This window comes from Cynocephalus volans, chromosome 2, assembly GCF_027409185.1.
Source record: "Cynocephalus volans isolate mCynVol1 chromosome 2, mCynVol1.pri, whole genome shotgun sequence".
Classification (NCBI taxonomy): domain Eukaryota; kingdom Metazoa; phylum Chordata; class Mammalia; order Dermoptera; family Cynocephalidae; genus Cynocephalus; species Cynocephalus volans.
In genome coordinates this window covers 182,316,761-182,343,999 of record NC_084461.1, presented here as the reverse complement: position 1 = coordinate 182,343,999, position 27,239 = coordinate 182,316,761, and the positions used below count along the sequence as shown (strand labels likewise).

Sequence of the window (27,239 nt, the reverse complement as noted above, 5' to 3'; positions counted from 1 at the left end):
CAATCTACATATTCTAGTCTATGGCCACAAAATTACTAGATCAAGAATGGGCACCAAACTCAATTCTGTTTAAACCACGGGCTCTTGTTGGAAGCGTTAGTGATCAAAAGCTTCATTTTGTAGACCTGAATATGAAATGATATAAACCTCTGAGCTTTGGGGGGTGAATATACAGAAAGGATTGATTTGAGGATAAAGACAACATAGAAGATACTGAAATAAGAGATGGAGAGAAACCAAATCCTAGTGAGCTTCTGGATCCAACTGTGCTCGAAGTCATCATAGCCCTTTTTAGTTGTTATTTAAGCCAATATGCTTTTCCTTAGTGGCTCTAGCAAGTTATATTTGGATTTCTATAACTTGCAAATAGTCAAAGAAAATGCTCAAAAGTAACTAATAAGGGAGTTCAAGTTATATCTGCCAGATCTTATTACCTATCACACCTGTCTGATTCCCCTTTACCTGAATAATGATTTCTTGAGCTCAATGACTTCAGTTCAAGTGTGCCTCTTTACAGAGTCAATCCCCCAAAAATGTATTCCCTTCCATATTATATCTCTGAATATTCAGAAACTTGAGCAAACCCAGTCACAGAGCCCTTTTGTAGCTGCTAAAAATTAACACAGGAAGGCAGCTGCTCTATCAGAGCTGTTGATTTTCTCCAGAGGTGACCTTGGGTTCTGTTTAGTGACCACTCCCACATATTGGCAAGCAAGAGGCAGGGCAACTTTAAATCTCCCTCCAAGAGCTCATCCATCAGAAAACCCTCTGCCCCAACCACTGGGAGATCAAGTTTGAAAACAAGATGCTTCCCTGGGGATGGAAAGGCTTCACATTCTATGTCCTTTAGAAGCCCTTTAGTTTCTTGTTATTGTTAGTCCAGCTGATACTAGAAGCTGAGAATAAGATGGAGGGCACCATCTTTGAGATCAGCGTGATTCTACTTTTTATTTCTCCCCAAGAATAAAGATGCCCATCCCCTGCTGATGGCATATGCCTGGCTCCTGAGGTTCGGGGATCCATAATTCATGGACAAAAAAAAAAAAAAAAAGAAATACAATTATTCATCAAATAAAAATATGAGCCCACAAATTAGAAAGATATAGATTAAAATATAATCTCACTCTAAAACCACATTTTCTACCATCCCTGGGAAGACTTCCAAAGATACTTGACAAAAATAAGAAAACAAGCCATCCTGGTGGTATGGTATTCTACAACGTTGGAACAAAAGCCCACTACCAACTGATCCCTCAGATAGGGAAGCTGTGGGAAGGATGTTTTGCTACTCTCTCATAAGAACCTCCCCTTGAGCACATCCTACACAACTACAAGGAATGACAATGCAAGAATGTATCATAATTAAGATGACAGGATCTGGTGCCAGTCTTTTCAGATTGGTTGCTACTCTCATTAGCTGTGTGACCTTAGATGAAATAGTTAACCCCTCCACACTTCCATTTCCTAATGTATAGGCTGTGAAAAATACTATTATCTACCTCAAAGGATCGTTGTGAGGGTCCTTTATATATAATATTCTGATTGTAGTATAACAATATACTTATTGTAATAGTACCTAGTGCATAGTAAGTGTTTGATAAATGTTAGCAATTAATATTCATTAACTAGAGCATAAGATCCCAGTGGCAGAAGCCATAACCACTCCTTCTCTGTGACTCCCACAAAGCTTGTGATTCCCTCCACACTGTAGATGTTCAATCAGTATTTGTAGAATAAAAGCATTTTATATGTACAAAGAAGACTTGGATCATAAGATCTAAGGACTCAGGTCCAAAGTCCCCACTTAATGCCAAATCCATTTGACTACATAGGCCCTTCTACCTCTCTTTGAAGATTTTCAATGACATGAAATTTACAAAAGATAGCTTAACACAGACTGGGCAGCTATACTTGAAGCACTTTATTTCTGCATAACTCTACCATTTATTTATTTATTCATTCATATGGCAAACAAATTTTCATTGAGCACCATATGTGTACCAGGCACTAAGCACAGGGGACACATGACTAGTCAAGGAACATAGTCTGGACTCTGTGAATTTTCAGTCAAGCACTGATTAAAAAACAGACTAAAATATAGGTACAGATATAACTGTAGCATAGATATAGATACAGATGTAATATTTACCGACATAGTGAAGGTCAAGCACTGTGTGATACCTTTACAAATGTTATTTTATCCTTCCCCAAATTCCACACTGGTACAGCACCACACACCACTTTAACTATAATCCAGTTATTTGTGCTCAGAATAACTGTAGATTTCCACCTGAAAATACTTTCACCAGAAGACTCATGGAGAGATAAATAAAATAAAGAGGGAGAAATTTAACTTAGCTTCAACTTCTCCCAAATCTTACTTATCTATGACTCCACTCAATACCACCTGCACAACTAGGTCTTGTCCTATATTGCCCCGGGAAATTTTTCCCTGTCTCAAATTCAAGAAGAAATTAAAAACAGAAACAAAACCTGTCCTTGAACCTCTGAAAACCTAGGTGTCCCCTAAAGGATTTCCAAGGGTTACTTTATTGCTAGTTCTGCTTCACACCCCATTATTAGAAAAAAACTGACAGTTCCAGTCAAGATGGTGGAATAGACGGTCCCCGGCGTCACTCTCTCCCACAAATCAACCAATTTACAACTATAAAAATGTAACATCGGCCGAGCTGCAGCTTCTGGAGCTCAGGGGAAGAGGAGGAGAGACCTACGGAGTTCATGAAGGCAGGAGAAACCATGATGACAGAAAGAAAAAACTGCTTGGAGTGTTTCGGGCCATGGCTGCTTTAATTCTGGAGCTGCTGAGCACATGGAGCAGGAGCCGGCAGAAGCCACAGCTGTGCCCTTAAGATGGAGTTACTTGCAGGTGGCAGGGGAGAAGAGGACCTTGGTGGCCCCCAGGACAGCAAGACCACTAATAGGGTTCCCATGGGCCCATGCAGGAGCGAGGAGCCAGAACAGTTGAAAAAGGGGAGCCATTCAGAGGCCAGTGAGTCATGGCAAGGGACCAGCACAGGTCCCGTCCCATGGGAAGTGTTTGGAGCACAGGTAGTGGGAGAGACAGACCCACCAGGAGAACACTGGAACACAGCAATGACAGCCAATCTGCCCCCCAATCAGCACAGGACCACTCAGAGGAGACTGGTCAGGAATGCAGAATTGCATGGGGTGCAGTTTGATGAAAAAACTCAGGCACAGATCAGAGTTTTGACACAACCCAGATGCACCAAGTCTCTGGAGAGATGGAAGTGCCTATAAGGTCAACCATTAAACCCTGAGCTGCACAAAACATCTTCCCTAGGGAATCAGCTGCAAAGCAGCAATTTAGCTCAATGACACAGCTCAAGTACTGCTTCCCACAGGAAGTTTCCCCAGGTTAGAAGTAAGAAAAGGACAAAAAATTAGTTCCAGCTGAGGCACACCAGCAGTACCTTGGGGCCTGCCACAGGACATGAGGATTGGAGCCGGGGACAGGACTCCCTCCCACAACCAGGCGCACCTCGGGGCCCACCTGGGGACCTCAGGCATGGAGAAGGGGAATTGATCCCCCTCCCACAACCAGGCACACTGTGCCAGTGTCTCAGGGCCCACCTGGGGACCCATGGCATGGAGAAGGGGACCAGACCCCTGTCCCACAGCCAGGCACACCATGCCAGTGCCTCGGGGCCTGCCCAGGGATTTGAGGCATGGTTCTGGGGAGCAGACACTCCTCATAACCAGGCACACTGCTAGCACCAAGGAGCATGCCAAAAACATCACCTCCATCTGGGTGGCGCAGCCCAGCCACCTCAATAACCATGGCTGCCACAAATGTGGCTGGACACCACAACAACTACACAGATGGTCCACCAGCCCCTGGAGTGCATTGACACATGGAGAGTCACCAGCAGAGATAAAGAAAAGAAGAGGATGTCTCTCTCCACAAAGCCCATTTCAGAGTGACAGAAGAAGCATCTGCTCTACGATAATATTGGAGGACATGATCACACCTCTCAGCATTGGACAGATCATCTAGGTAAAAAATCAACAGGATAACCATTATTCTTTCAGAAGGAGAGAAGAAATCTAGGGTAATTAGAAGGGTGAGGGCGGAGGGAGAGGGGGATGGGGAGAGATTGGACAAGGGGCATAAGGAACAATTACAATTTGTAACAATATATATGCTAGTAATGTTGATTTGATTAACATACTCAAGGTTGAACCCCCAAAATATGTATAATCAATTTTGATTCAATAATTTTTTTAAAAAAATGGTTAAAATGGTAGATTTTATGTTATGCATATTTTAACATGATTAAAAAATGCTGTGAGATGCCCATAAAAAAATTAATACACAAAAATCAGTAGTATTCTTATGCACCGACAAAGAACAAGTAGAAAAAGAAATCAAGAAACAAGCCCATTTACAATAGCTTCCAAAAAAATATCTATAGAAGATAACTTTCTACTGAATCATTATCATCTCCATTTCACAAATAACAAAACGATACTCAGGGAAATTCAGTATTTTTTTTAAGGTAAAATAGTGAGGGAGATAGAACCAGGTTTTGAACTAACATCATCTGTCTAAAAGCTTAACCAAAGAATTCACTAGCTCTGCATTCTTTTACTTTATAGTGAGATGAACATGGTTCCTTTTAAACTTTCTTAGAACATAAAAAGCACAAATCTAGTCCATCTTCTCCATAATGGCCTTTGAAAGACTTAAAAAGATCTGTCATGTCTCCCTCTTTACTTACCCATGGGCCTTTTTTCCTCTTTATGAAGGTAAGTGCTCATACTTCCTTCAGGTATTTCTCCTGTGATTTGATCTCAAAAGCCCTGAGCTGCCGGACACTCTTTGGAAGAACACAATCCAATTTTCAAGTGTTCCACTTATGGCCTGCAAAGATAGACAATTCTCTGTCACAGTGATAGAGTGTAGTATGTCATTTTTTGCTCATTTTTGACAAAGACTAGGGTATAAGAAATATCTTACATTACTCTGAAATCCACCAACATAAAACCAGCAGCACAAGTGTGATGAGAAATGACAAATGTTCCTCATCCTCAGTGTGAGAGACAAGAGGGAGTGGTGGGGACTGCAGTGAGCTAAAAAGTAGTGGGGAGTGGAGAGCTCATGCCTGTGTAGATGGTGTTGACCATCCCTTCCAGATGATGACAGGCAAGGGTATGGGCCCAAGGCAGACCAACCACAGGCTTTATCAAGAGGACCTGGGAATCTGGATGTAAAAATGACAATTTTTGCATGCTAGCAACTGATTCAAGTTTAAAAATGAAGGACACACACACATGTACACACACATAGACACACCCTTTCGGGACATATCTGGCATGCAGTCCACCTGTGAGTGCCTGTGCTGGGATAACACACTGATTAATGCCGACGAAGATGATCACTTCAGCCTCATGGTAGTCTCTTCAAATGGCTGATTCGTTGGCTCCTACTACTGATATAAATGCCAACATTTTATCACACAGATGTTGCAATTAAGCTGCATATCCCGAAATCTCTGCTACTGAAGACTTTTTCTTAAGCTAAAAGTAGGACTTTCTACATATTCCTCCTCATTTTGCCAGATAAGTTAAGGTTCCAGTCTCTGAAAATTGTTTTATTCTCCCAGATTCTGGACTCTAAAAATTGCTTGCTCTGTCTCCCCCAAAATCATCTCATTCCTGGGACCAAAACCTAAATTCATTTAAATATTACCACAGATCACATCTTCCTAAATTCAACTTTCTCTCTTTCATAAATTTCAACACAGAGAATTTCCGCAGTCACACTGTTCTCTTGCAGAAGCTCCCTAAGATCCTTGCTATCTATGCATGATCTTCCTTGGGAATTGAACCACATTTGTTGCCCTTGCATGGGAGTGAAAATTCCATAGACTGGGACGTTCTGCACAGGGTGCTAATGAGTGTTTACACTATTCTAGTTACCTTCAGAGATTTCCCAAGGTCAGCAGTAAGGAGTGCACATCTCTGTGGCTACGTCCATTCCTATATGAGTCCTGGAAAAATGCATTGTTCATGTTGGCATTCTCACTACCAAAAACACAGTATGGCTAATTAACTAAATCCCCTCAATTTACACGCACCCTGGGATTTGGAACAGATCCTGGCATTGCCCAGAACAGTGATAGAGCAGCCCTGAGGGTGGTGATCTGAAGAGTCAGTGTGTTCCTCTGAAGATCAGGCAGGCTGTTTGTTGTTCTCTGTCAAGAGAGTCCCATCTTCATGTAGCCACAAGAGTGAACGTGCAGCACATAACTACTGTTTTCCAAAGTAATTCATCTATCGGGTTGGCCAGAGATATTTTCAGTATGTTTGTAGAAAAGACATACTCAAGCACAATCCAATAATGGAAACCAGCCCTCCATGGGTTTGCTTTTGCACCTCTTAGCATGGAGTTCTCCAGGTCAGGAGATGAGGATTCCACAGTGGGATGCCACACCAGGCTCTTGCGAAAGGAAATGCAGAGGAGAGTCATTTGTTTGGTCCATACTGGCATTAGCATACAGATAACAGTCTTTCTCTAAACACCATAATTCTTGTCTCCTTTTGCTAATAATGATGTGGGAACAATAAATGTGTGCTGTCAGAGGCAACCAAGGGAAATGAATCATCAACCTTTTTTTGTTCCCGAGCAGATGATTGCCTATGCCTTGGCTCAGATTTTTCTAAACTCTGAATATTTAAGGCCTCGAGTTCGTTTAATTAAATCTGCCCACAGAGTACAAGGACCGCCAGGAGCCCCAGGGCAGGGCTCTGTCTACAGGTTTGAAGCTAGTCCACCTTCTATCTCGAAGGAGAATTAACTTTCCAAGCCTGGAAAAGAGGCTGTGTAGAAGTTGGGTTTCCTAAAGCTTATTATATACTTTTAAAATTATGTGTCACAGAAAACTCATTGCTTCTTTATCAAAGCCATCTCTGGATTAAGGCACAGCCCTTTTCAAAGCCTCCACCAAATACAGTCTAAAACATAAAAAAATCAACACCTCTCAGATCTTTTCTATTATGGGAGAATTCCCTACAGGCTTTTCTGTGTACCGTGAAGCTTTAAGTTGAAACTAATTTCACTGAACCTCTAAACAGGATCCAATGGAATATCATGAAGGACAGAGCTCATGTTATTATATTTTTCTAAAATGAACAAATAGATTGAACCTGGGGGTTCTCGTAGCAACTGAAAACAGAAAAGATGGCTCTACAGTTTTAAATTCTTTCTTCCTGAGGTCTCTGCTAGGAAACAAAGTAGGCAGAAACACTAAATTGGGTGGTTCAAACATGCACCTGCAAAGGAAGGGCATGACAAAAACGTGGGCTGGATTATGGCCAAATTCGGGGTCATAAATCCAGCTAGTTAGAATGAAGAAACCAGCAGAAATGTCTCATAGCCTAATTCCCCAAATTGTGATTGTATCCCGTGGGTATTACTCAATTAGGTTAGGTGTCACATGAATGAATATTTGTATTTAATAGTCATTGAACTTAATATATAGTAGGAGGGAGCGAGGGAGGGGATTATTTCTGCTGGAGACTGAGGGTCGGGGTCCCCTTTCCAGGGAAGCAGGCGACGCCGCAGCCCCTGACCCCGGAGTCTCCGCGGTCAGTCATTCCCTCCTTAGTGAGGTCACTCTGGCTCCAGCCCTTCAGAGCAGGGGCGCTCGGTCAGAACAAGACCCTGGGGACAAAAGGAGGGGCGACAAAGAGGACCGAACGCTCGGGGGATCTGTAGACAAAGCCCTGACCTTAACGACGTCTTCATCCGCAGACTTGCATTCCACAGACTCCGACACGTCGAGCACGGACCCGTCCTCCTGAACCGCCACGACTCTGACGGGAACCGCGACAGGCTTTCCGGTGAGGACGGCGGTGTTGAGAAGCTCCGTGTCCTGCCCGAGAGAAGAGGGCACAGGTCGGAACACGCGCACCCAGGGCGGCGGGGCAGGAGCCGCCCCCTGAGCCCCGCGACCCTGGCTCTGGCTCTGCACTTTCAACCGCTTCTGGTGCATGAAGTCGGGAATGGAAGAGCCTGACAGCCAGACCCTCGTCCCAGGGCCCGGGGGCAGGGTCTCCGTGCAGCCCCCGACCTCCAGCTCCCCCTCCCACTGCCACCCACCCCCACCCTCCTACAGACACGACTCACACACAGCACAGAGCCCTTTTCAATATTTTCCAAATCTTAGCTAAAGGTTCATTTAGTAAGTGACTGCCTAATTTTCAGTGTTTATTAAACATGGTGACTATAGCCTTCACTGCAATTTTAAACTAGGAAAGACGACAGTACAAAGAATAGAACTGGTCACACAGTTTAAACCCCTGCTCCTGAGCTGACCACCAGCACCCTTCCTCCCCTCACCCCCACTACCCCCAGGGATTTCCCTTTAGACCCAAGTATCTTTAAACACTGATGCTTGTTAGTCTCTCTCTTCCTCTGACAGAACCATGGGGTTCTGTAGGTTCTTCATAATTTATCTTCATAATTTATCTTAAATATGTCTACTTCCCCCATCCACGTTACCAACTTCCATATCAAGTCATCGTCTCTTACTTGAACAACTGATCTCTCTGTGTCTCCTCAAAACAAAGATGTTGTTTTACTTTTTAAATTTTAGTATAATTCACATTATTTCTCCCAGCTTACAGCAATTTGATAGCATTCAACTATTTGTAAGATAAAATCCAAACAAACCTTCATGGAGTGGTCTGATGCTTGCCTGACTCTCCAGTGCTCTCTTTTTCCTTTCTCTCTGTCCCTCACCACAGACATCTTTTTACCTCTTCCAACAGTGCAATCTCATTTATGCCTTCTGATCTTACATATGCAGAGCTCTCTACCCAAAATTCACATGGCTGTCCTTTCGTCCTTCAGATCTAAGCATAAATGTTCACTTGTTCAGAGAAAGTTGGCTTTTCTGCTCGCTCATAGTGTGAATTAAGACATTCCCCGTTATTATGTGTCATAGTCTTTCCCTGAATGGTAGTTCCTGAAATTCATAATTATATAATATTTTATTTTTATATAATATGTTTATGATAGCATTTAGAAACATTAGACTCTACATTCCACAAGGGTATGTACCATTTCTGTTCGGAGAATCTGGGATAGTGTCTGGCCTGTGAAAAGCAATGCAGAAGAGAGACCACCTGCATGGGCTCTGGGAACAGACTGCTTGGGTTTGAGACCAGCTCAGCATCTGTTTCAGTGAAGATTGTGTGTAACTGTAGCTACAAAAAACCTGGCTCAAGTGAAACAATCCAGCATGAGTTTATATGCCTCTTGCATAATCAGAATTCTGGAGAAGCCTGGTTGCTGGCCTTGGTCCTGTGGCTCAGCAGGGTCAGGGATACTTCTCTGCAGTTCTCTTGGCCACAAGCTCGAGGTAGCAAGGTGAGTCCAGTACACCAGCCATCTAACCTCTGTCTAAACAGTGAGGAGGTAGAGAGGAAAGAAGCTCACCTGCTGTACCTGTCCATTTTCATGAGGAAGTCAAAAGCTTGTTACGAGGCCAAGCCCACCTGCCAGAGAAGCTGGGAAAGAAGGTGTCTATAATGGAGGTAGAATGGAGATGAGGGTTGTAAATGGCTTTTTACAGCCCATCACAGCATCTGCCACAAGTTACGTTCCCTGTGCCTGCTTTCTCTGATTTGGAAAATGGGGATAATAAAAGCACCTACTGTGTGGTGACCTTATGAAGATTTAATCAGTCAATCTATGTGCAAAGTTTAGAACACAACTGGTGTGTAAAGAGTGACAAGCACTCAGTAAATACAGCTGTGATGGGAGGTGCTCTAAAATACTTGCTCAGTGAGCGAATTAAAAAACCACTGAGTGGGTTCACAAAGGGACTCTGGTGGAGATGCGACTTCCACTCAACCAGGGAAGCTGGTAAACAACTGGGCAACATGGCTCAGAGATAAGAGTTCAAAAGGCATTCAACAATTGGCCCCACTAGGGAGAACCAAACATAATTGTTTCATTGACTCCCAGTATACATCAATAAGATCATCATTTTATCTCATGCTCCTTTCACACTTGGAATCCCTAGCCTCAGCTCAGGTACCATGTGGTTCCACATTCAGTTTTCTAAATCAGCCCCTCACTCTTCATCCCAAAACAAACAAACAAAAGGAGTAATAGAGAATAATAATAATAATAATAACAACAACAATAATAATAATACATTAGATATAGTCTATGTATTTTCATTTCACTCCTGTAAATACATGTGTTTTGTGGGGTGCTGACCCATGCTACCAAGATGAGTCATGGCCCAAACCTGGCCAATTCATTTCATTTTTTTGTCCACCATGACTGTTTCAAGTGAAGTTCAAACAAGGAAAAACAGAGGCAGATTCCTGAACATAGTGACCGAGGTCTTGACCCAGCTGTACTGAAGCCAATATCCTTAGAAATTTAACTACATAATCTTTTCACTCAGCATTATTTGCTTTTTGTTTGTTTATTTTAATTTGTTCTGTTTTGACACTTGCACCTGTAATAGTTCTGATACAGGATGAACCCAGGTCCAGTGCTAGCAGTAGGGAAAAAGAAAAGACTAAATATCAGTCTGTTCCCACGGGAAGTTCACTGTCTTCAAAGAAGGCAATGCAATGATTAGCCCAAACTAGTTTCAAAAGGAAGTGACTTCATTTTGCATTAAAAAAAAATAATCATAACTGATCCAAGCTTATGCTTTCCCTAGAATTTTTTTTTTAGTGCATCTACATTTACCTCCTTCAGCTTTTTTATGGGTGGCTGAAATGTCTAAACTCATTTTTTCCCCAATGTTCACCAAAATCTCTCAAGAATCTCAAGGGAGTTTTTACCTATCTTTGGCACAATAAGAAAGTAATCTCCTCATGTTAAATATCACACTTAAATCATCCCATAGTGCCAGAGACTTCAAAAAAATTCACCATCTATCAAAAGACAAGTCTTTTACTCTGCTTTTATTTGTGCAAGCTTTGGTTTTTATGACTTGAAAGCATAGTTATGTTCCCTCACGAGGATCAATTTCCATTAAGATTGCATGTTATTATGAATAGAAGGCCAATAGATGCCCTGCCATGTCATGTGCTGGGGATTTGAGTGCAGGCAGTAATAGGAAGGCTCACATCTTAGTGTCAGCAATAAGTTTAGCTGTGTGAATGGTAGACATGGAGCAACATGAGAACTGTGCCACTTCAGAAAGAATCCAGCAGAACCAGAAAGCCTAATGAGTAGATCTAGCACTGGACACCTTCAACAACCTCTCTGACCAGCTAAAATTTTACCAGCAGAAGGGACAGCATCATACACTATGGTCATAAGAATACTACTTAGATATTTAGATCTTCGGGCTCCAGTAACCCTCAGAGTATTGAAAATCTCTTTATTTCTCTTCTTATTGCTCAGTGGTCACAATTTTCTTAAATGATACCATTTCTGGTGGCTGGCCAGTATGGGGAACTGAACCCATGATCTTGGGGTTATAAGGCTGTGTTCTAACCAAGTGAGCTAACCAGCCATCCCCCTTAAATGATACAATTCCTGTTGACTTCTCATCTGAAAAGACAATGAATATCAGAGGGGGTTTAGAGCTGGAAAGAATTGTAACAGTTATCCTGGCTCCAGGCATCTGACATGAAGAAGGGAAGGTAGCAGTCATTCCTTTCATGTAGGGAAACTGAAGCCCCAAAGGGTTAGTGGAGTCATAACCAATAAGGTAAAGTAAAGGAGAAAACTAAAACCCTGGACTGCAGTACTTGGAGCTGTGGCCCTGGCCCCACACACTCAAAAGAAAAGAAAAAAAAAAAGCTCTGATGTAAATAAGTATCTGCTATTTACTAGAAGTTATTCTAGGGACTGGCCATTTAGCTCAGTTGGTTAGAGCACCATGCTGTAACACCAAGTTTAAGGGTTTGGATACCCAGGCAAGCCAGCCACAAAAAAAAGAAAGAAAGAAAAGGAGAAAGAAAGAGAGAGAGAAGGAAGGAAGGAAGGAAGGAAGGAAGGAAGGAAGGAAGGAAGGAAGGAAGGAAGGAAGGAAGGAAGGAAAGAAAAGAAAGAAATTATTCTAGTTGCATGACAGTTCATATAATTTCCCTTAACAAATTTGTGAGGTTTGTACTAATTTCATCTTCATTGTGCACAGGAGAACTCAGGATATGTGGAAGGCTGAAAAGGTGAAGAAGATACACTGCACAGTGCTTCAGCTCTGGGCATTCACTCAGAGGAAAAATAGCCATATGGGAGGTCTGTTTCAGGATGTAAACTAAAGCATCATTTCTAACAGGAAAGTGTTAGAAACAACCTCCACATGTCCATCAGTGAGGGAACTGCCTAAGGAAATGATGGGGTGTGTTTGTGTGTGCTTGTGTATTAGAACATTAGGCAGCAATTAAATATGAGATGGTATTGTATCCACAAATTGGTTAAAAGCAAATTGAAGCCAGGTTCCTGGAGTCTGAAATCAGGATTTGCTGCTTTCTAGTATTGTGACCATAAGAAGGTTACTTACTCCCTCATGTTTCAGTCTCCTTAGCTGCAAAATATGATTATTTTCAGAGGGTGTGTAAGAATCCATTAAATAAATAAGGAAGATGTGCCCACCTGTCCTAAGCGCTTGGTTTGATTGCCTTTCCTGCCTCTTTTGAATTTTGCTGGCCAATAAACTGAGTGGTATCATGTATTTGCTTTGAATCAGAAGTATTAGGAGTACAAAACCCTGTATTCTCCCTTTTTCTACCATGATGATGGTAGCTGTTCTGTCAACCTGGCTCTCAGAGTGAGAACAAAGCCCCAGCTGGTCTGTGGTGGATGTGGAGAGTGAGCAAGAATGACGTTCTGTTGTTTTAAGTGTTAAGATTTAGGAACAGGAAACTTTTGGACATATTATTTGGGCTATGTAATTTCAGATTAAAGACAGGGAAAAAAGCACTGAAAACAAAAATTAAACCCACTTAGTAGGCTTGTTTTTTCATAAGACTATACACTAGCAAACCCAAAAACAATTTAGTGTATTTTAGTACTGAAAAAAATCAAATAGATTGTGGCTAATAATTACCCGGTCTCTTATTGATAGAGAAAGTAGTTACCGAACGGAAAGGAAATGGCTGAGCAGACCTGATGATGTTGGATTGACATTAGACAGAGAAAGACAGAGAACATACAAGATTACACAGAGCAGAGAAAGACAAACAGGGACAGATAGCCACACAGAAGGTAAAGAAAACACATGTGTGTAAGCAAAGTTGGACAACTGAAGAAAAAGTGACACAGAAGCAGAGAGAAAGACAGAGCTCAATGAAGATTAGAGGCAGAGAAAGATGGAGAGAAAGACAGTCATGAAGACAATACAAAAGAAAGAGAAAGGAAGCATGGGAAACTCAGCTCTGGTCTGTGTACTCTGCTTCCTTATGCCCTTTGCTTCTCCTGATTTAGTGGACCCTGCTTAATCAATATCACAGCTCTGACAGTGAATAATAATTACATAAGTGTTTTCTCTAATTCCTTCCTGGTATCTTACTATTACCACTTCAGCAAAGCTCTGCCTAATCACAACTGTTACTTTGTTGTCTGAAATAAATCTCCTTATACATCTTGGCCTAAATTAGGATTTAATAAAGCTCCAGTTTGCTACAGGACCAGAAAGCAAATGACAGCTGTTCAATTAAAACCTAAGCCTGATTAGATGACACCATTGAGAGAAACACTCCAAAAGAAAAGCATAAAATTATTAAAACTCAAGTCCACAATAGTGGCTTTATTTAAATATGAATAAACCCTCTGTGGGGTTTTACTGCGAAATGGCTGGTATTTGGGTGAATGAAAGGATCAGTGAGAGCTTTGGTTGGAAGCTCCTGCTGATTCCCAATCCTGCAGTCAGATCTCATGCATGGATGGGCCAGCAGGGGGCACAGAGGGAAGGCAGAGCATAATGAGAAGAAAACCAAAACAAACAAACAAAAAAATAAAATAAAATAAATGGAGAGAGAAATACGAGAGAGGGGAGAGAATATCAATATAAAGAGATAAAGAGACCATGTAATGCTAAATAATGTATAATTCCAACTAAATTCCGACCATATGACATTCTGGAAAAAGCAAACTATGGAAACAGTAAAAAGATCAATGGTTGCTAGGGGTTTGGTGGAAGGAATAATGAATAGGCTGAGCACAGAAGATGCATAGGGCAATGGAAATGCACTGTATAATAATGTAATGGTGGATACATGTCATTATACATTTGTTCAAATATGATCAGTGCATTCTGAGATTGTCCAGCTGAGGCTGAACTATTGCTGTCCCATCACGGAGATTTGTATTCACAATGGCAGGACACCAGGAAGAGCATCCCTCTTGGGAGCACCTGTCAGAAATTCGTTACACTGTCATATCCACCAAGGCTTTCTGATGACCACAGACTCATTGGACTGATTTCTGTCATGAACATAGATACAGAAACGCTCAACAAAATATTAGCAAATAAAATCCAACAATGTATAAAGAGAATTACACACCACAACTAAGTGGATTCCCAGGTATGCAAGTCCAGTTCAACATTTGAAAATCAATTAATGTAATACATCACAACAAAAGGCTAAAAAAGAAAATCACATGCTCATATCAATAGGTGAAGAAAAAGCATGTAAAAATTCAACACCTACTTATGATTTTTAAAAAAGGCAGCATAGTAGGAATAGAGGGGGACTTCCCAAATTTGATAAGGAATATTTACCAAAAGAAAATACAAAACAAAACTACAGTTAACATCATACTTAATTGTCCCAGCAGATATTCCCACTAAGATCAGGAACAAGGCAAATATGTCCCTCTCACCACTGCTTTCTAACTTCATATTGGAATTCTTAGCTAATGCAGTAAGAGATGAAAAGAAAAGAAATCAGAATGGGAAGGAAGAAATAAAATTGTCTTTGTTCACAGATGGCCTGACTGTCTACGCAAAATATCCAAAAGAATCCTAAAACTAACAAGCAATTATAAAATTGTTGCAAGATACAAGGTTAATATATGTGTCAATAACTTTTTTATACACCAAAAGTCAACAAGTGGAATGTGAAATTAAAAACACATTTACATCACATTTACATTGCATTACACCCCCAAAAATAAAATATTTGGTATAAATCTAACAAAATATGAGGAAAACTACAAAATTCTGATATAAGCAACTAAAGAAGAACTAAATTGAGAGACATTCCATGTTCATGAATAGGAAGAATATTGTCAACATATCAGTTCTTCCTGAGCTGATTTGTAAATTCAGTGCAATTTCAATCAAAACCCCAGCAAGTTATTTAGTGGATATCCTTAAACTGACTCTAAAATTCATATAAAGAGGCAAAAGACCCAGAATAGCCAACAAAATATTGAAGAAGAACAAAGTTGGAAGACTGACACTATCTTATTTTAATACTTGCTATAAAAACACAGTAATCAGGACAGTGTAGTATTGGCAAAAGAACAGACAAGCAGATCAATGGAACAGAACAGAGAGCCCAAAAATAGACCTACAAAAATGTAGCCCACTAATTTTTGACAGATGGTTGAAGGCAATACAATGGGAAATAGTCTTTTTTAACAAAAGTCACTGGAACAACTTGACTGCAAAAATGAATTTAGATACAGACCTTACAGCATACACAAAATTTAACTCAAAATGGATAACAGACCTAAATGTAAGATGCAAAAATATAAAACTCCTAGAAGATAATATAGGAGATGACTTCAAAAAGTTTATGGAAAGATTCATATTGTATTTTAATACTATTTACTCATGAACTTTTTGAAATATCCTCATAGCAGATAACTGAGATGACCTTTGGTTTGCCAATGACTTTTTAGAAACAACACCAAAGAAATGATCCATGAAAGAAAAAAAATGATATATTGAAATTCATTATTTTTTTTTAATCTGTTCTGTGAAAGACACTGTCAAGAGGATAAAAAGATACGGCACAGACTAGGAGAACATATTTGCAAAATCCCCCATATCTGATAAAGTACTATTATCTAAAATATACAAAGAACTCCTGAAACTCAAGAATAAAGAAACAAGCAACCTGATTACAAACATGGGCCAAAGATCTTAACAGACACTTCACCAAAGTAGACATATGGATGACAAGCATACGAAAAAAGGTTTCACATCATTTATCATCAGAGAAATGCAAACTGAAACAACAATGAAATTTAACTACACTCCTATTAGAAGAGCAAAAATTGAAAGCCCTGAAAACACCAAATGCTGGTGAGGATGTGAAGCAACTGCAACTGTCATTCATTGCTAGTGAGAAGGCAAAATGCTACAACCACTTTGGAAGGCAGTTTGGCTGTTTCTTAAAAACTAAACATAACCTTACCATACAATTCAGCAATTGTGCTCCTGGGCATTTACCCAAAGGTGCTGAAAATGTATGTCCACAAATAAAACCTGCATATAGATGTTGGGAAAAATTCAAAGTTAATCCTTTCAGTAGCTTGTTTTGCCTTTAAAACATAAACTGCTTATTTTATCAGCTTTACTGATAATCAACTGCTCTGCGCTCCTACTTCTGTAAACTGTGCTTGCTTGTCACTATAGCTACGTGAATGCTAAGAAAACAAAACATATTACTATACTAGCTACATGGATGCTGAGAAAGCAAAAGAGTCCACCTATATAAACCCTGTAAAACCTAAACTCAGGGCTCAGAGCTTGCAGCACTAGCTTGTCTGGGCCCACCAGTATAATAAAATACTTGACTCTCCAACCCTCTGAGTGCTGACTACTTCTTTGTCAAGCCCGTTCCATAACATTTCTAGTGCATTGGCTGGAAATCAACTTGGACCAGCCCCTTGAGCCACCGGTACAGGAGGGGCAACCCAGCAGATCAGTGATGCCACAGAGGACTGAAGAGGCACCACCCATCCATTTGTCATGACCTCAGAGAATGGGATCTTGCCAATCCTAGGGAGTATCTGTCCGACCGGACTCAATGGAGGGAAGGACCAATCAGATTCCCACCACCTGCAGGACAGGTAGGACACCCCTCCCCCACTCATCAGTTCAGTTCAGACCTGCCTTCAGATGGAAGGGAAGCTTGATCACTTCCCAAAAGGGTCTCCTTGAGGACCAGTCTGGGTTAAGGACCTTGTACTGAGGTCCATCTGGTCTGGACCTTGTAGGTCCATCTGTGCAAGGCCTTATAGTAAGGCCAATCTGGTCAGGACCTTGTTGTGAGGTCCCTCTGTTCAGTTTAGATCAGGATTGGGGGAAGAAAATGTATTTTAACTTCTTTGTGAGTGTGTTTGAGTGTTTGTGTATAGAACCAAGGCTCTGCCGCCATTGCTGAGTGGGTCCTAACCTGCAGTTCCATGGTCATGTCATGTGGCATAATAGTGATTCTGGTCCAGAGTGAACTGAGACCAGGCCTGGGATTATTACAGGTACACCTTAGCCAAGATGGATCTAAAGTGCCCCTGGGGACACAGCCAGACAGATGCCAGATTGCTTCCCCTTCCACAAGGGAGAAGGAACCCTCACCCTTTGTTTGTTTGTGTCTCCACTGCAGGGAGGTTCTGGGAGGGGGCACACATGTGGCAGAGAAAAGAGCCTTTGTTTATGTCTGAGTGCCCCCTAGTGCCCCCAAAAGAGAGGAAAACACTTCTTTTTGGACTTAGGTGACATTTCGTTGATTCCCAAGAGTGGCATGTCTTTTTACATTGTTTGCTTTGGGAAATCCATTTTCCACTCTGCTATGGAGTTCCCCTCCCCGCGCATGAATTCCATACATCCCCAGGGGTGAAGCCCCCACTCAGCCACCTGGAAGGGAAACCAGATTGGTGCCATATCCTAGTTCACCTTTTCTGTCACCATCTGGCCTTCCCCCTTCACCTTTATTCCTCCAGAATTTGGTCATTTGCCTATGTAAAGGAGGACTAGTCTATGGGCTTTTGGCCTCTGTGCACACACTACAAATCCATCTGGCCTGCCAGGTGATAAAAATCTCAGGCTGCCACTTCCCTTATGCCCAGAAACCTTGCCATCTGGCACAAGAAATTGGGACTGTCCCCTCATTGCAGTCCCTAGCTGCCTGCAGACTTCTTACACCAGTTTATCAGAGAGAAGTTTGGGAGCTTTGAACCTTCATTGAGTGGCAGCACAAACAGTATTTGGGACATAAGCGCCTGAGACAGGCATGGGAGGCTAAAATTAAGTATGGGGACAAATGCTTCAAAACCTACTCTCCTTAAAGGCATGTAAAGAACTTTCAGAAGGGCTACTCTGGTGAGTATGGAACTAAAATGACCCCCAGGAAATTCCCAAACCTATGTGAATTAGAATGGCCCAACTTTGGGGTTGGGTGGCCATCAGAAGGGACCCTAGACCTCCCAAAGTTTCAAGCAGTTTATGAGGCCATAACCGGGAAGTCAGGGCATCTAGATCAATTTCTATATATAAACTCCTGGCTGGCAATAGCTCTGACACCGCTACCCTGTGTCCAATTCTATGTTCATAAGGGAAAGTGTAAGATTCTTGCTGCATGAGCAGTCTGGAAGTCAGAGCACAACCAGCAAGAAACAAAAAGGCCTGTATATCAAGGAGATCCAGATGAAGGACTGTTGCCTCCACTGTACCCCATTCCTTCAGGGATGTCTGGCCCTAGGCATCCCTGCTTTTGTTCCATAGGACCTACCAACAGCCCCCCAGCTTTTGTTCCATAGGACCTACCAACATCATCACCAGAGAGTACAGAGAGTCCTGAACTGGTGGGAAGACAACTCCACTCCACTCAACAGGTCCCATCCCTCCAGATTCCCCTGAAGGAGAACCAAGACCCACAGCAGATCATTCAGATGGTGGTATACAGCCAAGGTGCCCCTTCTTCTACTACCAACCCTTCACAACCACAGACCTCTTAAATCGGAAACACCATACTCCACCATATTCAGAAAAACCCCAGGCTCTCATCAGTCTCTTGGAGTCAATTTTCCTCACTTGTCAGCCCACCTGGGAAGACTGTCGTCAGCTACCTCTTACCCTCTTCAGCACTGAGGAACAGTGATGCATCCTGGCAGGAGCCAGGAAATGATTAAAAGACCAGGCACCTGCAGCCACCCTGGATCCCAAAACCTGGGCAAGAGATGCAGCACTGGACGCCACACCAAACTGGGACTTCAGCGAAGATGGAGGGAGAAATCAACTCCACCAACATAAAGAGGCCCTCCTCCAAGTGCTGAGAGCAGGTCCAGAAAACCCACTGACATCCAAAACAACCATCATAACCCAGAAACCAGACAAGCCACCCACAGAGTTCTATAAAAGGCTATGCAAGGCCTTCCGGGTCTACGCACCATTTAATCCCGAGGCAGCTGAGAATCAATGGATGGTCAATGCAGCCTTTGTGGCCCAGTCCTGTGGCAATATCTCTCACAAACTCCAAAAGCTGGAAGGTTTTGCTGGGAGTAATGCCACACAGCTCCTGGAGGTGGCCAACAAGGTATCTGTCAATCGGGACTGGGAGGCCCAAGGGAGGTGGATAAACACCTAAGACAAAAAGCAGCATTCTTGGCAGCAGCACTCAATTCAGACCAAAAACTCTGCATCTAAAAAGAAGAAACTCCACCAAGAAGGACAAACACCCCTACAGTCCAACCAGTGTGCTTACTGTAGGGAGCTTGGCCACTGAAAAACTGAATGTCCAAAAAGTGGGAAAAAATCCCAAGGCAAGACACACTCTGAGGGAGGAAAATATGAGCCTGAACCATTGAGCCAAGAGTTCTAGAACCTCACTGGCCTTGCAGAAATAGACTCAGATTAGGGAAGATGAGCTCCCTGTTCCTGGGCCGCAGGAGTGCATGGTCAAAATGATGGTAGGGGGACAACCTATGACTTTCATGGTGGACATTGAGGCAGAACATTCTATAGTCACCAGCCCAGTGGCTCCATTTTCAGGCCAAAAAACCACCGTTTTTGGTGCTACAGGGGTACAAGCAGACCAGTCATTCTGCAGGGCCCAGACTTGTCACCTCAGGGGTCACAGTATGACACTTGAATTCCTATGTTTGTCTGACTGTCCAGTACCCCTACTAAGAAAAGATTTGCTGAGAAAACTAGGGGCACAAATAACCTTTTCACCTGGGGAAGCAGTTCATTTGACCTTCAATAAATAGAAGACCTTAGTAATGGCTGTAACAGTGCCCAGGGAAGAGGAATGGCACCTATACACTAAGGCTGAAGAGGACTCAGACCATAGGACCCTAGCAGAGTCCTGTGGCATCCTTATCCAAACAACTGGATACTATGACAGCCAGCTGGCCACCCTGCCTATGGGCCCTGGCAGCCACCATTGCCCTAATCCAAGAGGCAGACAAACTCACTTTGGGGGCAAAATCTCAATGTAAAGTTCACACATGCTGTGACCACCCTAATGAACAGTTGGGAATAGAAATGGCTGACCAACTCCAGAATGACTCACTGTTAAGGACTTGTCTGTGAAAATCCCCAGGTGCACCTCAAAATGGTGTGGACTCTGAACCCAGTCATAAACCTACTGGCTGAGTCTGGCTCCCCAGACCACGACTGGGAAGAACTAATGGATGAAATATACTTCAGCAGGCCCGATTTGACAGACTTGCCCTTGAATGACCCAGGCATGGAATTATTCAGATGGAAGCAGTTACATTCAGGAAGGACAATGAAGAGCCAGATATGTGGTAACAACTCATAAAGAGGTTATAGAGGCAAAATCCTTGCCACAAGGTTGGTCTGCACAGCGAGCAGAGTTATGGGCACTAATCCAAGTACTCAGACTCTTGAATGGAAAACGGGTCAACATTTACACTGACTCTAAATATGCCTTTGCAACCTAACACATCCATGGGGCCCTGTACAAAGAAAAGGGCCTGCTGACGGCAAGGGGAAAGACAATCAAAACTAAGGAGGAAATTCTCCAGCTCCTCAAAGCAGTATGGGAGCCCACCCAATATACACTATACAGGACACCAAAAGGGGACTGACAGGATCATTGAATGAAACTGGCTGGCCGACCAGGCAGCAAGGAAAGTGGCTGCCCAAACAGCGCCTGCAACAGACCAGAATAAGACTGCCAAAGTCATGCTGGTGCCAGAGAGGGCACAGCAGCCGAAGTACACAAAGGAAGAGGCCCAATGGGCAGAGAAAGAAAGTTTAATTAAAACCCCCAAAAGATGGTGGAAGCACCCAGACCACGGACTGATGATTCCTCAATGACTGGCCCACCGACTAGTCATGGAGTACCACAAACTGACACACTGGGGCAAAATGTCCCTGGAGACCACTCTGAATCACTACTATTTCATCCCAAGATTGGCTTCCTTTTGCACCCAGGTCATCTCCTGATGCCCAACCTCCATCCAAAACAATGCCAAGCATGGACCCCAGCTGGCCCCCAGAGCCAGTCGTGATATTGCCCTTTGAAGAACTGGTAGTGGACTTCACTGAAGTAAAGTCCTGCAAGGGTTACAAATATTTGTTAATAATAATATGTTCATTCACCGGATGGACGGAGGCACTGCCCACACATTCCAAGCAAGCCCAGGAGGTCACAAAGGCCTTTTTAAGGAAAATTGTCCCAAGATACAGACTCCCTCTGACTATAGGGTCAGACAATGGGCCAGTATTTGTTGCAGAGGTTGTTCAAGGACTGTCCAAGATGCTGGAGAGATGAAGGAAGCTCCACACAGCACACTGGCTGCAAAGCTCAGGGAAAGTAGAATGCATGAACTGGCCCCTAAGACCACTTTAGTCAAGCTTTGCGAGGAGACAGGGCTACCCTGGATAGATATGATTCCTTTAGCCTTGTTGCAGGTCCGGTGTATGTCGGGGCCAACAGGATACTCCCCTTTTGAAATCATGTATGGGAGACCACCCCTACTTATGGCTAGACTGCAGGGGGATCCCCAACAGTTGGGGGAGATGGAAATATAGCAGTACTTACAGTCACTGGCCAGGACCCTCCAACCGATAACCAAGAGAGTTTTAGAATGAACTCCCACTCTTTTAGGAAATTGGGCACACCAGTTCCAACCTGGTAACACAGTATGGGTAAAAGACTGAAAAATGCTCCCTTGAAGCCAATCTGGATGGGGCCACACATAGTTGTACTAACTACCCATACTTCAGTTAAGGTTGCAGGTTTAATTCCCTGGATCCATAATATGTGAGTGAAACAGGTGGCTTCCTCAGATGAGGCAACCTCGTGGTCCGTGAAGGCTGACCCCTCTGACCCACTCAAGATCTGGTTCCAGAGACACCCTGCAAATCGATGAGCCCTGCTTCAGCCACTCCATGGGGTGGCTGATCCACGCATGGCCGAAACCTGAGGATCTTGCTGCCATGGGACATAACAAGTACACTGATTTATTTTCATGAAATGATAGCAATTATATTGCTTGTTTTGCTTTTTGCTATAGGATTGACAGCAGTAACCCCAAAAGATTGGAATACCATAAAGTTTTTGCTAATACTCCTTTATTTCCTGTCAGCAGGATGTTTTTAGCCATCTCATGGTGGCAATGTGCCTTCTAAAGATAGCCTATTCCTTGACTACATGCACGTGCACACAGCTTACTGACTCTGGCACACACACTGCTCCTTGCTCCAGGCCAGGGGAAACATGCATAAAAGAGGGAGGAATTAGAAAAGTCTTGTTTCTCATGAACAGACACTTGGAGCTGGCTATCCAGGCTTTTTACTCTAGCAGTTCTGATGTTTATGTTATTCTTAGCTCTCTTGTTTGACCCATGTCTTTTAAATTGCCTTGTCAGGTTCATTTTGATGTCAATCAAATTACATATGGCCTTGTCATCACAAGAATGTGCTTATATGCCCCTAAAAAAAAAAAAAAAAAAAAAAAAAGTCTAAAGGGGATGCTCACTCCAATGTTTAGAGAGAGTATCAAAGGGGGGAAATGTTGGGAAAATTCAAAATTAATTCTTTCGGTAGATTGTTTTGCCTTTAAAACAGAATCTGCCTATTGTATCAGCTTTACTGATGATCAACTGCTCTATACTCTTGCTCCTATAAACTGTGCTTGCTTATTGCAATAGCTACATGAATGCTGAGAAAGTGAGAAAGAGTCTGTCTATATAAACCCTGTAAGACCTAAACTTGGGGCTCAGAGCTTGGAGTGGTAGCTTGTCTGGGCTCACCAGCATAATAAAATTCATGACTCTCCAACCCTCTGAGTGCCGACTGCTTCTTTGTTGAGCCTGTTCCATAACATAGATGCTTATAGCAGCTTTATGCATAATTGCCAAAACTTTGAAGAAACCAAAATGTCCTCCAGTGGGTGAACGAATAAATAAACTGGTACATACAGACAATGGAATATTATTTGGCACTAAAAGGAAATGAACTATTAAGCCTTGTCCCCAAGTCTGGAGGAAAGTTTAATGCATATTACTAAGTGAAAGAAGTCAATCTGAAAAGACTAAATAATGTATAATTTCAACTATATGACATTCTGGAAAAGGCAAAACTATGAAGACAGTGAAAAGATCAGTGGTTGCCAGAGGTTCGGGGAAAGGAATAATGAATAGGCTGAGCACAGAGGATTTATAGGGCAGTGTATAATACTGTATGGTGGGTACATGCTATTATACATTTGTCCAAATCCATGGAATGTACAACACTAACATGAACTCTAATGTAAACTATTGACTTTGGATGATAATGATGTGTCAATATAGGTTATCAATTGTTACAAATGTAGCTCTGTGGTGGGGGATTTGATATGGGAGAGGCTGGGCATGTGTGGGAGTGGTGATATATGAGAAATCTTTGTATCTTCTCATTTTTGCTGTGAACCTAAAACATCTGTCTAAGACTTTTAAAAATAGTACAAAATGTAGCAATAGATAATGGAATGACTCCTTGCTATTTACCTGAAAAGTATGAAAACATATGTTCACGCAAAACTACCTGTATGTGAATGTTTAGAAATACCTTATACTTATTAACCAAAAGCTAGAAGCAAGAAATAAAAACATATAAAACAACTTTTATTAACTAAACTGGGTGGTATTAAGTGCAGATGTATTGGAGGAGTTAAATCATTATGTCTCTTCATTATAGAGACTGAGTCTGAATGTTTGCCATGGGCCCTTGATCCTCGACCTACCATATCTCCCCCAAGACCCCCTAATAACTAAACTTCAACTCAGTAAAACTTGTCTGGTTCAGTCATTTTATGAAAAATTATCAAGTAAAGACGGTTGCACATCCTCATAGGCAAATATGACAGAGAACTGCATATTTTTCTTCAAAGTTTTGAAATGTCTATCAGTGAAAAAGGCTGAAATAGTTAGCAAGCAGCAGAACTCAAAAACTAATCCCATCCTCTTTCTTCCATATTAAACCTGCTGATAGGAACATTGTGTCAGTAGGATCTAATCCGTTCTTACAATGTTCCTTGTAAAAATGTAAGTTATAAGACATGATACATTTGTATTTTTCCTATTTGATAAATTATTCATCACCTTTTCCTTAATATATCTATATCTATTAAGATTACTATATAAAGAGAGTGCTTTGCTAAATTATTATAATTCAAAGTAATTCTAAGGTGCTGCCACAGCACTTATGAAGAGTATTCCAAGAATCAAATACATACTCGTATGAGTGAAACTGCTAAATACAAATCTATTTTTTGTTTTTACAGCTGTATGATGTCAAATCCAAATTCATTTCTTCCTAGCCTGAATCTTTAAGCACATGAATGGGTTTGTTTTTGTTTTTGTTTTTTCCCCAAGACTGACCTTTATCTTGCTAGATAACAAAAAAACAAAGAAAGCTCTTTGATCCTCTCCTTTATTTATAGAAAAGCTCAATCTTTCCTGTCTCATATCAATTCCCTCACCCTGTTAGGGAAACTAGTGTTTTTGTTTTGGGTTTCCATTTTTATAACAAACTCAAATTGCAAAATAATCTATTATCCTTTTGCTTATTTCCTTGTCTGAATCATGATATCTATTAGCTTATAAACCCTGGGAGGACTTCAAGGTTTTATATTTGCTTTAATAGCATTGATCCAGAAAATAATACTTGGCCATTTTCATGGAAGATGGAGTGTTAATTTTGCTTTTCCAGCAAGTAATTCTCTCAGTCCAATGCTGTCAATGACACACACTTCTCCAAGATGTGCCATTGGCTACAAAGTATAGTCTGTGAAAATAAAATCTTAGACAAATTAATTTAGCATAGCTTAGTTGACCAAAGAATAATTTACAAACCTCTCATCCTTTAATCAGAATAGATTCAGAGAACTTCACTCCAGAAGGGATGCAGACAGCATTTATGGACAGAAAGCTAGTTACAGAAACAGCTTGGTTGGAAACAGCTTCGTTGGATACAGTTTGATATTTGCCTTATTGAACATGTTCAGATCAATCAGCTGCCTGTGACTGACTGAAGCTCTGGTGCTGTAACTGGCTGAGACTCACCTATTTGTTACAAAGGTATACTCCTAAGTTAGGCTTACTACTAAGTCGGGTTGCACTTCCTTACATAAGGACTCAAAGTACAAGGCATCTTTAGGGAAAAATTAGTTTAACAAGTCTGAAGGGACTGAAGGTCTGAGACATACGATTTACAACACCCAGTTCAGGCCATGCATTGGTAGGGGATTTCCAAATAGCCTAGATGATGGGGTGGGTAGTGATTTTGCCAGCCTCTGAGAGAGAAGAAAAAATGAGAATATTTATGGTTACATAGGAGCAGGAAGCTAAATACAGCTCAGTGATTTCTTGTCAGGTAATTTATTTTGAACGGGGGACACCAGATAGGCAGTTTGGATATTTGATTTGAGCTAATCCTGTTACCAGTTGAGGGGAAAAATGCATCCTCTTCATACTTCAATTTAAGGAGTTGTTTTTGATTTTAGGAGTCAGGTAAAACATGACTAAAAATGGAGAGTTTCTGAACTCAATTATTTAGACTGTGTAATGTCCGAGGGTCTCACTGACATCCAGATTTAATCTAATCCTTCATTTATTTGTCACAATAAATTTTGGAAATTATTTTTGAAGTGTGATAAAGACACAAAGAAAGAAAAGAGTGACATTATTTCAGTAAGATGAACACTAAGTCCACACACCACAGGTCAGATAAGCACTGGCCCCCAATCAGCTCTGATTCTCTTCGGCCCAATGAACTTGACCCCTGACCTCTTTCAGAGGCCATCCCGAGAAGTGAATCCGAGGACCCAGGCCAACAGCCAATCAGCACCTGGCATTCCTCTGGCCCATGTGATTGGTTCAAGGTCTGGCATATGACCCCAGCTGGTCCAATCAGATCTGGCTTTCTGTACTTTGTAAACAACAGCCTCCCCTGCAACCCAAAGCCCCTCACAGACACCAGGATCTATCCTCACTGCCCCTCCAATTTAGGTTTCACTCCCTCGTGTTGCAGGTGAGAAGCAGAAGCTCAGAGAAGCCAGCAGGGCTGGAATTCGAACTGAACACTGTGGGCTCTAGTAGTTTCCAGGGACTCCTCGGAAATGGAGCCAAACACATTTTTACTTCTTACCTAATTTGTAAGTAGACTTGGAAACAATCTTAAGGACTGGGCCAAATTCAGTTACCACTGTAATGTAGATTGTCATGATTTAGGATGTCAATCTCAATTAGAAACAAAACCAACACTCCTGTGCATAGCAGAGCCCTGGAGCAACCACAGCTGTTTGCATAATTGACTCTAACAATTTTCTCTCCTAATTACACTGCCAACACCTAACACTCTTTTGCCTCCCCTGAAAGCAATTGTGATTTCACTTCCACAGCACACCATGCCATTTGCATCACCTTTTTCTCAGAGATTCACAACATTCCCAGGAAGTATGAAGGGAAGGTATGTCCATTTGATGTAGGAGGTGCTCAAAAGTTTCCCTGGGCTCAGTTTTCAGGACACACTTCTAGGTTTCCAACCACTCTCTGAGGTTTCAGGCCCCCTCCTCCTCTAGGCTCTTGCCTGGACGAAAGTTACTGTTGCCAGTTAGACCTATTTTCAGCACCAACAAGGGGAAGATGAGATCAGAAGGGGCTGGCTTATGCAAATCCAGTGGCTGGGCATGCTGAATAGAAAGCACAGTATATTCTTGAATATACCTCGTGCATGTGATAGGGTCTAAACAATGAATGTGGTCCAGGAATAGACTGACTGAACATCTGCAAGACTAAATGTTACATA

The 27,239-nt window shown here is 42.0% G+C and overlaps 1 pseudogene; it reads right to left on the bottom strand.

The window, feature by feature from the left end:
• Positions 1 to 27,239, bottom strand: part of LOC134370716 (transmembrane protein 132B-like) — a 144,642-nt pseudogene that overhangs the window by 78,019 nt on the left and 39,384 nt on the right.